This window comes from Phalacrocorax aristotelis, chromosome 2 (assembly GCF_949628215.1).
Source record: "Phalacrocorax aristotelis chromosome 2, bGulAri2.1, whole genome shotgun sequence".
In the NCBI taxonomy this organism is placed as follows: Eukaryota; Metazoa; Chordata; class Aves; order Suliformes; family Phalacrocoracidae; genus Phalacrocorax; species Phalacrocorax aristotelis.
Window position 1 is genome coordinate 67,134,020 of NC_134277.1, and position 13,349 is coordinate 67,147,368.

The 13,349-nt window shown below is 41.9% G+C and overlaps 1 protein-coding gene across 5 annotated transcripts in view; it reads right to left on the minus strand.

The window, feature by feature from the left end:
• LOC142052967 (uncharacterized) overlaps positions 1-13,349 on the minus strand; it is a 265,027-nt gene that overhangs the window by 123,840 nt on the left and 127,838 nt on the right. For 4 of the 5 annotated variants that reach the window (XM_075083901.1, XM_075083902.1, XM_075083905.1 and 1 more), the window contains one exon: positions 4,247-4,362. The gene's annotated coding sequence lies outside the window, so the exon portion shown is untranslated. Of the gene's footprint in view, positions 1-2,428; positions 2,533-4,246; positions 4,363-13,349 lie in introns of those variants that run through there. The other variant, XM_075083903.1, reaches the window with a different exon arrangement.

Consider the following 13,349-nt stretch of genomic DNA (forward strand, 5'->3'; position numbering starts at 1 on the left):
GGGCTAAAAGATCAAAAGAGTTTAAATTAAATACATTATTAGTGGAGAAAATGTATATATACACACATCTATATATTTGGAAACCTTTAAAATGGTACACAGAAGTTAACCAGTGAGAAAGAATTTGCCCAGCCCAGCTGAAAAATAGCTGAGACTATCAGTAACGTGTTTTCATTTTCTTTTCAAACTCTGGTACAAATTCAGCTAATATCACTTTGTATGATCTCATGCCGGGATAGAAGCCAAAAGTTTCACTTGAAATCTTTGCAGTTATCAGATCTGGAAAGCTTTTCAATCACTTACATTTGAGACGCATGAAAAGAGAAAAAAAAAAACGATACACCAAAAAAACAAAAAGACCAGAGATAAAAGGCCAGGGGCTTGAAACATTTATCACTTCATCAGACTCGTCCATTTGATGCTAGGTCAGCATCTTTACCAATACAATTGAATGCTTGCTCTACCTATACTTTGAGAGGTTTTGAAAAAGAATGAAATTAATGAATGTACAGCGTTAGAAACAGGCACAGAGCAACAAGGCCAGGCTATCCATACGGGCGACCAACTCCTGAACTAGCACATCCGGGAATGGAAACCCTCCTAGGCATAAAGAGAGGTTTCCAATACTTGCTTCCAGCAGTGGAAAGCTGCAAACATGCAGCCACGTTGCCTTGGTGTTGGCCTCACAAGCACCCGTCCTGCCATACAGGGGGGAGAGCAACTGGGTAACACATACAGGGTAGGTGCAATGCTCCCTGGAAGGTCAGGATCACTACAGCTGGACAAGCTTTACCATCCACTGTGCCACAGCACTGGGGATCCCAGGCCTGCCCATACCACAGTCTGGTCACCAGCATCTCCCTCTTAGCACCACCAGGTGCGTGGGAAACCAGCACAAATTCAAAAAGTCCTCAGACTGGCCTAGATCAAGGTTGAAAGAGGAAGGCGACAGGATGTCCAGGAAAACATAATGCCCTGCCTGGAAGCAAGCATTATCAACATATTCAAGCAACTGCTGAAATAAAAGACATCCAGCTTCATACGACAACACATAGGGATTGCGCAAGGACAGATCATGGTAACAAGTACTTTTCTGGCACATATTTGCCACCTCCAGTCTCTTCCTCATAAAACCAATATACCACAAACGCTACACTTTGCAAGCACAGTTTTAGCCAAGGAAAAGCAGGTACAAGGTAAAACTGAATACAACCTCAAGCACAGAGTGCTCTATGCCATGCTGATTGCTGTTTTGAAAGACTATGCCAATTTGCAGGTTATTAGGGAAGCTTGAGACCTGCTCTGGTTTCAGGCAGGAGCCACACCTCACTATGGAACAGCTCGCCTACCCGTTACAGGACAAACACTACTCATGCAAAGCCCAAGTCTGTGAAACATTCACAACCATGCTAATCTTACCTTCAGCAGTGAATATGCAGGCCAGCAAATAACAGGACTTGCTTATGGCAGACTTAAAATTTATTTTTTAGAGAATTTTTTTTTCCTAAAAAAGCCAGTATATGAAAAATAGGAATAAACAGAGCTAATATTGTGGACAGTTTTGGGTCCCTCACTACAAGACATCAAGGTGTTGAAGCATGTCCCAAAGAAGGGCAATGAAGTCAGTGAAAGGTCTAGTGAACAAGTCTTACGAGGAGCAGCTGAGGGAACTGGGGTTGTTTTGCCTGGAGAAGAGAAGGCTGAGGGGAGACCTTATCACTCTCTACAATGGCTTGAAGGGAGGTGGTAGTGAGGTGGGTGTTGGTCTGTTCTCCCAAGTAACAAGTGATAGGACAAAAGGAAATGGCCTCAAGGTGTGCCAGGAGAGGATTACGCTGGATATTAGGAAAAATTTTTTACTGATAGAGTGGTCAGGCATTGGAATGGGCTGCCCAGGGAAGTGGTTGAGTCACCATCCCTAAAGGTGTTTAAAAGACATGTAGATGTGGCACTTACTTAGGGACATGGTTTAGTGGCGGATTTGGCAGTACTAGGTTAACAGTTGAACTCTATTACCTTAACGGTCTTTTCCAAAGTAGAAGATTCTATGATTCTATGTTTTTAGAATGCACCACAAAACAAGTGTGTGTTTGTAGGCTAATGGTTACTCAGGTTGTGTGACACTAGGCAGTTCCCTTCTTTGAAAAATAGAAATGACAAAACTATCAAAATATTTCTATTGCTTTTCCATACTTACATTAAAGCATTCTTTGTGCATGCAAGCAAATCTAGTGGGTTTTTCAATTCCTTGCCCAGGAAAGTTGAAGTTTCCTCCCTCCAGTAAGAGCTGCCATGAACAAAACTGAGAAACCTGGAAACTGAATCTTATTACTGAGTCCTTCCCAACACAGATCCCTGCTCTCCCATTACTTCCCAAAACTCCCTGTCAAAACACTTGTTTTTTCATTATTGCCTACACATTTCTCACCCCTTTGTTCTCTCCTCTTATTCAGAAAGGTCTTACTTCTGGCTCCCCAACTTTGTCTTCACCTTTCCTCTCTCACCAACTGCAGGGAAGACTCTTTCACACTTGCTCCCAAGTACAGCCCACCAAGAAACATCTCTGGAGGAAGAAAAAATGTTTGGTGCACACGGTTCAACAGAAGTATTCCCACCCACTTCACACTCTACTGCATCCTTTCATCCCACTCTTTGTTCTGGAGAAGCCACACAAGTTACTACTCCCATTTGTTTCTCTCCTTCACCCACTGAGCTCCAGATGCTTTGACACACCACTGACACCCACTTCATTCTGCTGCCTACCCTTGTCTCGCTCTGAGTGCTGGGACACTCCTGTACCTCACTGCAGCCTGCTCCAACTGACCGTGTACCTCCCCAGCATACAATGCTGCAGATTTCTGCTTCAGACAAAGCCTCAGACTTCCTCGCTGACACTTTCAACACAATAATGTCATCATCTCTTCTTTCTACATCACCCAGGGCATTTTCCTTGGGCTGTGAGGTTGTAGGCAGCATGGTGACATTTCAGTTCTGGCCCTCTGAAGCTGAAAGCGCTGTCCAGATCCACCTCTTCTTATTTGGCACTCCCTGCCCCCACACGCATAAAAGGAAGACTCACTTAGGAGGCCACCCCAAGCTGTCCTGGATGGCGCAGCCTCCATTTTCAGCCCTGCACACGGCTTGAATAGACAAAATGCACCTAAGCTACAGGAAGGTTTAAATTAATACAGAGATATTGCTGCTGCTCTGCCAGTGTTAGAGCTCATTTATACTAGTTCTTAACTATTTCTTACTGTGTCACAGCTTGGTGCAAGAGCTGTCCGGTCAGTGATACCTGCAATCGAAAGCTCATCCTGTTATGCTCTGCTCAGCACCAGCAGCTACACAGGACCACGTACACACTCCTGATGTGCCTGTAGAGATGCAGAAGTGAGAACCTCCCACCAAAAGCCAGGGCTCCAACACCTTATGTTTCTCCAACAGGAATTGGATCTATTACTTTGAACAGATAGTAATAAGAAGCATATATCTTATTCACCAGCCAGTACCTGAAGGTAATCCCAAAGTTGGAAGAAAAATGAAACTCAAGATTTAATTTCCACAACAAGATCATGTGCCCTATTCTAATGATGGCCCCATGTATCTACAGTCACAGCCGAAAGACAGACAACCTGAAGTGAACTCCCATCTATCCTCCCATTGTGTTTGGTCCCTAGTTTCTCTCTTCCTCTCTGAGAGCAGGGAGAGAGCAAAGGAGGCAGGGAGAAACCCAAACCGAGTTTGCAGATGCTGGACCTAACTCTCACATAACCTCCACAATGTAGCCCAGATGCAGTATGGACATATCTGGTGCTGATGCTGACCAGTCTGTTTCACTAACAAATACATGCAGGGGGCTAATAAAGCCCCACCTCGAGCTCTTCTCCAGTTGCAGCCTTACTCAGATCTGCTTCAAGAAAGGCTAAATTCATTTTGCCAGTTTAGATTTCTTTGATGTTGGGTGAAAAGCTTCCAAAAATAAAAGTTATACATCACAGAGAGTTGGGGCGGGGGGGTGGGTGGAATTTATAGAAACCTCACACCACTCTTTATGGAAACCCTCTTATTACTGAACAGAAACAGAAAACTCTGAAAGCTAGTCTTTGTAATTAAGGGGTGTGTCTGTAGTATCTGAAATTTATTCCATGCTTAGATACAGTCAACTGAATTTTATCTTCCTGTTTTGACCAAAGACCTTCTAAAGTAAAGACTGAATTAATTACAAATTATACCATAATTCACTGACCTGTCTTTCCTGGAGCAGGAAGGAAGGAAGTTCAGAATCCTCCATGTAAATCCTTCAATCCCATTCACACTCCTGCTTCAGAAGTGTAAATCCTCAAGCTGGTCTGTGACTCAAGCCTGAAATAAAGAAAAGAAGAACAGGATAGGAGCACTTAGTAACTTTATGCAATGCACTGATAAAAAATAAAACTATAATAATAGGTGCTTTAGAACAAATAGTTCATACTGTATTATGTCTTGCAGACACTCAAGGTCAAATGACTGAAAGATGACAAAAAACACAATGCTTTTATACTACTGCATAGTCCTATATTTCAATATTTTTCCTGTTCTGTTACAATAAATCCCAGTTAGTCACCACAAGCTCTTCAGTTACTGGAAGAATGCCAAAATTTCTGTCAGGATGCTTCCTTGCTAAAAATTTTCTTGAGCAGAAACACAACCTAGAATGTGCTTTTAGAGCACAGCCTTGAGAAATAAAATTTATTGAACTTTCACGCTACAAAAGGAAGTCAAATTATGTCAGTGGAAGACAAACGCACCCTCAGAAGTACATTTTCTTGTTCTCTGCAGACTCTGCTGTTGCTGGATTTCAGTGGCTGTTATTTATTTTACTGAATCAGCTCCAAATGCAGGACAAAGGTGCTGGGCAGAGGCAGTGGTGGGTTATGTGCCTGTAATGCTGCAGAGCCCTAGGGCTGCCTTCCAGCACACCTCTCACATCGCATTTCTGCTGCTACCCAACTCCTGACCATCTTGGAAACACAGGCTACAGTGCAATGGTAATTGCAGGTCAAAAGGTAAGACCAAAACACAAGCCAGTAAGCCCATATTTGCACATTGCTCATGCAAGTATATTATTATAAAAACATGTTCTCATGCCATTTCTTATTCCTAACCTTATACTTTTTATATAGCATTATTATAAATACCTATTTCCTCAATCATACTGCATGCATTTGTGTGTGCATGTGTGTATTGGAAGAGAAGGGGTGTAATTAACACACAGTGTTGGATTAAGGCCTCACAACCAAGACGGCCAATAGTCACCAGCTCATATGGAGAGGTTCTGTAGCATATACTAAGCAGCACCCTCAGAAGCATAGGTACAGCATTTTGACCATGATCCCCTGCTACACACACACAGTCACACACCTACCATGCTGTAAGGGTTACAGCTGAGGTCACCGTCTTGGCAGTTCAGCAGTTTGCGGTTTATGCATATAGCCATTTTGGGAACCTGCAATCAGTTTTTATACAATCATGATGTATATACAGTGTAATGTTCCCCACATATGCTGGACACATGTCCAGAATAACTGCAGAGGGCTTGGGGAGCTGTGTCTTCACAGACTTCTGGTGGTTCAATTTACACCTGAAGCAGACACAGCATCTATGTATGCAAATCTCTTCCTATTACAAACTTATTTGATTGTATGTGACTGAACATAAAATGCTGCATTCAATTACCTTGCTGAGGAGCACACTGCATGTTAAACTAGTAATGGAAAAAAGATCACTGAACATCATAATCAGAAAGCTCCACCTTCAAAACGTACACCACATGTTTTCTAACTTAAGCAACTAAAACTGAAAAACAGGAGACATATCCACAGTAGCCTCTGGTGGGGGGGAATCACATGAGTCTGGACACCATTGGCAGCCACAAAAAAAAGATGAAACCTAACTTTTATTGACTAACCAAACCTAACATCATAAAAAAGTTGCTCAGATCCTTGACTTTAATGACTGGATTTCTTTTCGTAGACCACAAGGAAGTCCTCTAGCTTCTCCAGCTCAAACAGAAGGGCTCATTATTAGAAGACGTGAAGTAAGATTGGTCTGTAAATGTGCATAATGGCTCCCTCCCCATGCACTTTGTGCTGGCTGCCAAGAACATGTCAAAGCCCAGCTGTCACCAGTAACCATGATAACTTCTTCAAACACATAGAGTCACAGACACCTTAAAATCTGCCAGCACCTGGTATTAACAAGAAAACCCATGAGTCTCAGCTCTGGAAGGATCACTTGAAATGCATGTTTTGTTGTTCAAGAGTTAAAAATAAAAATGGATGGGCACCAGAACAGAAATGCATTGTTTAATGGACAGACTTTGAAGTTCATACTCCACCTTCAACCCACCAAAACCAAAGGGTGCCTGGATTTTTTTTATTGTCCCTAAATTCTAACAGCAAACTACAGGCCACAGTATTTGACTCATTTTTGTGCAAGCAAACCTGCACACACAAATCAACCGTATTCTATTTCTTTATATACTCTTACAAGACAGGGAGAACACAGGAGTTCAGGAAAATATATTAGATAATTGCAATGTATCTTCCATTTACCTAGGAAACTTGGGTCTGAAAGTCTGCCTACTTTCAGGTATCTAATTCTGAATGATCTTATTTAAGGTTTATCATAATCTCTGCAAACAGGAGAAGAAAAATCTGTTATTTTTAACGCACTCAAAACAATACCATCTTTATTTAAGATTCAAGATGGCCAGCTAGAACACTTCACTGTATTTTTTATGTGACTATGTACTTATATTTCATGAAGCGGCTGACTAACTGAATAATTAAACCAAGATACATGGCTGAGATACCGAAGAGAAAATCCTTCTCTGCATAAGCTCTAGTATCCAGGCAGCCAACAGTAAGTATCTTTTAATACTTTTATCTATAAGGAAAAAAAAATTAGAATAGTCACAGAAGCCAAATCCTCCTTTTCAAAAGCTTACCAAAGTCATCTGAAACACTTTTGTCAAATACACTCAGAAAAAAAAAAAAAAAAAAAGAAAAAAAAAATCAATGCAGGATCCTCCTAGCATTTGGGCTAACACAACAGGAAAGAGGAGGAAACTGATCAAAAAAACCACAACAGAATAAATCAGGGCACTTAAACACACATATGCATACATATTCCTTCACAGGATCTTCCTACAAAGTATTCAGCCAGGACCATCTGTGTGTACGCACACGGGAGCGTGTGCCTGTGAAGGGGTGGATCCAGCCCTGCCAAAACAGGCCTGGCTACCAATCACAGCCTTGGCCAAGCAGGATGGCAAAATTCCACCTTTTCCCTGCTTTTAACACAAGCAAACCAAAGAAAGTAAGGATCCTGCTCACCCCGGGCCTGCAGCTGAAGGCAGCAAGTGGTAGGTGAGCAGCTCACATTAGGGTTGTGCGGAATGGCTTCATGCACAAGCAGGAAAAGAGTGCCTGCATAGGCACACATGCAGGTTTGGGACCAGGCTCGAGATCTGCACGTGCCAAGATGCATGAAATCAGTTCAAATGCCGAAAAGGAACCACTTCACATCCAGGCCAGTAAATGCCAATTGCTATATAACACAGAACTCTTGAAGAAACACCCATGTGCATGCACACACACACAAAATGAGGAGGGAGGGAGATGGAGAATGCCATCTATACTCTAAAACCACTGTGAAAATAGGTAAGTTAAAGATCAAGTGGATATGAGATTTCCCTGGAAATACAAATGTACTTCTAGAAATTAGTCCTGATGTTCTTCCCTCCTCCAAAAAGTGTTACGCCTGCCCCCAAAACCAAAAGGTTTCCTGATCGATTTTCATAACCATCACTACCACTAATGATCTTTTGACTGTTATTTTAACAAGAAAGATCATATCACTTTATCAACACAATGCTGATATGACGTAGAGTTTTTTTGTATTGCTTCCAAGGATATTATCAAAGAAGTGGCAAGTTTAGCCTCAGGACCTTAGAAAAGGAATTCATAGTTGCTTATACCTATTTAAATCCTATCCAATGCAGCCACAGGTTGTTTGGGGGGGTGGGGGGGGAATGGAGAGGAGGGAGGTTTCAAGGCATGCTTTCTGAATAAAGACATACATAACATGAGCCATGGGCACCTCAGGAGAGAAGATGGTCTGAATCCCTTCTCTCACCTCACCCTCAAGAAACATGATAGGGGAGGAGGCAAACCATACAAATCTGGGTCACATCAACCCAAAGCCCATATACACTGTGACAGTCATCCCCACTGCCCTATTTCATGCTGTGACCCCTATCATTCCCCACTGGAGTGGAAAAGGAGGAGGAACAGCAGCAGCAGGAATCTCTTCATCCCCCCACCACAGAGAAAAAGTAGCACCAACATTACCTTGTTATGCCACCTCCCATAGGATCAAAGAGAGGATGCCCATTATTTATGCCCTTAGCTCAGAGCTCAACATCAAATTAGGGTTAGGGATGAATAAGAAAGCTTGAGGGTCCAGAAGGAGCAGGGCTGCATAGGGGCTGCCCCAGGCAAAGTGCTGAAGAAACTCCTCCTCTTGGCTCTGGCTGGGGGACCGGGTTTAGGGCTCAGTGCAAAGTTCAGGTTAGACATGGGGTTAGTGTTGAGTGAAATATAAAGCATAAGGGCCCAGGCAGAGTGGGGGCACACCTCTGCCTCAGCAAGCGGGTCAGGGCTGCAGGACATTTCTCCCACTGAACTCATCTCCTGCACACAGGCATGATGAAAGCTGTAATCTGCCCCTCACAGCTGCCACTGTAAGGTGCAAATACCTTCAGGCAGACATCCTAAACTTCATTACACCCGACTAGCCTCAGGTTTTTAGCACAGCTACCCAAAACATTACCCTTTTATTTCCCCCCTTTGTTTCAAAAGTAAAGAAAAAAATATTCCAGCACCACTTCATAACTTTCAGAAGCACATTCCTACATGCGTGCTGTACCCTAACCTAGTCCAAAGACTTGGACCACAGCTGCTAAAGGAGCTGAGGCAGGTACCTGGAGGCTGTGCTTGCAAACCACTGTACGTGAAACTCAGCCCTGAAATGATCCCTTCCTGGGGCTCTTCCCCCTCCCCAGCTCCAGAGCAGCTGGGAACTGCCAGCACAGCTGCAGTCCCATTTACTCAACTCTACTCCTGCAGGAAGGGTTTTGCTTTTCCTGTCCACTGGAAGTTTAAGGCTAAAAGAAAGTATGCATGCCCAGCAGGTTGAAGAAACCAATTTCTTAGCAGTTTGTTGTTTTTGAGTTGGCCTGTTAGGCAGATATAGGTAAGTGCATATAACTTGGGTTATCTACCACTTAACAGCTGGTCAGAGCCCTGAATTGACAATCTGACCTCTTGAAATACACAAATTTTGTATTTATTAGTTTTGCATTGAAATTGACTCAAAATGGAAAAAAGGTGACCTATTTTCCTTTTGCTCTTTTTCTTCTTGATATGAAAATTTCATCTTTTTTTAATGCAACCACAATGCAGATGAAAACACACACATTCCCTGAAAATTAAATGTAAAGCTAGTCATTAACTGTAAAGCAAGCCTGCCATCTGAAATTTCATTTAAATTACAAAAGGACTGAAACATATTGTAAATATAGCTTCACATGAAAGCTCACCAACTGCAGGTCACTAAATCCATCAGAACAGAAATCTGAGAGTAGAACTTGGAAGTTTGTTCCTTTCTAATTAAAAACTAGCATCTCTGTGTCTGGGGAAGAGTTGTGCAGTCTCCACAACTTGCCAGCTAAACTTCTGTTGTGTTTTTTGTTCTGTTTTTAAATATTTTATAAGATAGTCTAGGTATAATCTGAATAAAGACTATCAATGAACAAGGCACACGATAAAGGAAATATTGTTTTATCTTTGCTGATGATATCACAACACATCCAAGAATGCACACACTCCTAAATCCTTCCACTGATCACCACGTGTAAAATGGCCTCAGAACTGACACTGCTTTGATTCTGTCTTATTGTACTAAGTTGTAGCTGAACCATGACTCTGAGCACAGGTTAGTAGAACATCTTGCTCCAAAGTGCTCAGAGAAGGAACCTTGCTCATAATATACATAATTAATCTCTTTTATATTAATTTTAATCACTGAAAGAAAACAAAAAAATTAATTATGAAAACAATCTATTGTATTTTTGTAGTTTTCATTCTTAAAAAAAATATTTATGTGCACTAAGAAATATAATGACCGTAGGAACAAAACTATGGTGCATCAGCTTCCAGGTTTCCAGACATTATTGGTGGTTTCAAGTGGTCAGATTTCAAAAGGAAATAGCTTCCTATGTTTCCACCTCTTCCTTTTAACTATGTACTTTCTTTATAGGTGTAATTAATTCTGGCAACAAGTAAGTCTATATATTTAATGCAAGGCAAAACTGAAAGCTATATTTTTTACATAGTCCTCAAAAAAAGAATTAGCGACTATTCAGAAATAAACTAAAATGATGAGCTTAATCACATTCATTTAGGGAAGAATATATCTGGCTTATCTTCAACTATCATTCTTTTAGAATATAAAGTATAAAAATCATGAAAATGTCTTGACCTCAGGGAGACACCATCAGCTTCAGAAAAGCAAGGGAGTTTTGGATGTAAGCTTTTACCATAACAAACTTCTTATATGGGGTAGAAGTTGACAAAATGCAAGTAAGAGTACATTCCATATTTTGACACTTTTAAGGAAGTTGCCCTGCAGTACTCAAAACTTCTTACCCAATCTTTATTTAGTGGATCATTTCTGTATAATATTTGGTATAAAATATTCAGTAAAATCTCAGGATACTAAGACTCCAGCCTTGTGCACTGTACACTTAAAACCTAAGTAAATTTCATTTTCTTCGCATTGAAAGGTGACAAGTGAAACAAATTCTCTACCATGTCTCTTGTATTATTTAATATACCAAATTCTACTTAAACTATGCCATTCTGAATCTCACCTTCTGCTCTAAGTTACATAGCTGGAGTAGAAGTTGCCAGAGATAAAAGCTCACAGTCTTTAACTGCTGAGAGCCTTCTAACTTCTGAGACTGGACCAGCCACTTAATTATTACCAGAATAGATACTGTTTGGATCTTTATTATTACTTTTCAGTAATGAGATAGTTAAAATAAAATACCAAATATTAAATACCAAGCATTTCTGTCTCAGAATCCAGCACTACACAGATGAAAGGGCCAGTTTACACTCCCCTGACCCGTAGCAAAAGAAATCAAGACTTGCATTCAGATCATGCTTGGAAATTTTCTCTGGTATTATTGTAACAATATATTTCTATTTAACTCCTTTCCCAACTCTGAGTGGTATTTTCTCACAAGAATCTCATTCATCCAAAAAAAAAAATCCTCATTAGCTGAACAAAAATGTTTCATGAAAACATAACATTCAAATAGCTGGCGAAGAAACACAGTCCCTAATGCTGTGGTTCCCACCGGCTTCCCTGGCAAGCCAAGGAGGGACCTAACCTCCCTGGCCTGGAAGGTCTGCAGCAGCTCTTGGGTCTGCAGCAGGCAGCTCCCTAAACCGGGCTGATGCATTGTTCAGGGAGAACACAACCAAGGGGATTTAGAGACAGACACCCCTAGTCTGCGAGACGCAACGTGATGCAGACATGAAGTGTGTGCCAAGCAGCTTGCTCCAGCAAAGGTGGCATGGATAGCAGCAGGACAGCGGGCATCTAGTTGTGGTACACCGAAACCACTGAGGCCACAAACAGAGAGGTGGAAAAGCAGCCCATTTGCAGCTCTGCGTGGGGCAGGTTAAGAGGTTACTACCAAATGTGACTTGATTTCTGAGTGGGCAGTAAGTGACTTGGCTCAAGGAATGCTAACAGCCACATCAACCCTGTGCTGCCTCTGAGCTGTGGTATAGTCCCACTTTTGGTACCTGAGTTGGTATTTCTACCGTACGCTACATAAAAGCACCAACTTACTCTGAGATGACTCAGCAAGTTCTGCAGCAAGAAAGTGCTGGGGAGACTGGTCCTAAACTCTCCATAAACCTTTCCTTGCAAACCCTGCCACACCACGAGGTATATGTGTCTGTGGTGTGGGAGTGCTTCCAAGTCCGTGTAGGCATCCTCTGCCATGGTTCTGACACCGCATGGGGACGGACCGGAGCGTACCAGCCTTGCCAAAAGGGGACCTTGGCCAAGGGAGCTGCTGAGCACGCCGCCATGGTGCATGTGGACCTGCCACCACTCCAGAGCACCAGGAGAGACAAAGATCCACAAGAGATGTCCTCCTCAGAGGTCAGTGCAGTCAGAGGTTAGCGTATACTACATTATAGCAGAAAAAGCTATTCCAACCACCAAGGCAGGAACAGCTGGTTCTGAGGTTTTTGCTTATCAGTCAGTTGTTTAGGGGGCAAAGGGAGGAGAGAGATACAAGGAAGAGGAAAGAAAGCTTTTTCAGTGGGCCCAGTGTTAGCTCCTCCAGAATTCATATTTAAAAAAAAAAATAAAACAAACAAAAAAAAAAAACCATGACGGTACTTTGCCAAGATGACCAATATTTCTAAAGGATATATTGTTTAAAGTATATTCAGAATCAACACTGGCTCTTGATATTAAAACGTTATCTCCCTTCCCCCCTTCCAGACCTGCCATTAAATACAATTAACTCCCATTTTCCTTCCAATGTTTTATGATTTCTTGGCAGAGACCAGGTTGCAAAGCCTATCACAAAGCAGAGAATGGAGGAAGGAAGGATGAAACACAGCAGGAGAGCTGTGCCCAAGGCTGATGATTTGAACACAATTTAGCTTACAGTTAACTCACAGCAGGACTTTCGTAATGTCCTTTATCACCTATGAAGCCATTTCCTCATTACTCATTATCATTACACATAACAAGACAAGGAAAGATGCTTCTGCATAAAATGTAAACACATTAGCATAGGATCACAAATCAGCAAAAGTTCAATGAATTTTAGAAAAGAAACCAATTCTCGCTTCTGTTCACTAGAGAAAAGAAATAATATTACATCCCATTGAAGGTGACCTGTAGCAACAACCCTGAACACCCTGCGCAAAACTTCGACTGGACTCAACAGATCATCTCTCAGAGGGAAACCAAGGAACCCCAGCCAGCTGCACCCTCCAGTTCTCACTCTTACATCACACACAGCACGTGTTTATACTCTCTATTTGCCCTGTTACATTTAAATATGGGGAAGTCACCTACAAGGAATAAGAGAAATTAATGTACTACACATTGCAACTTTGCTCCTTCCTGGAATCCACTGCTAACGTATTTCAGCCAGAAAGTGTACCCCGAACATTTAGCTTATCACCATTTTTTTCAAGCCACAGACA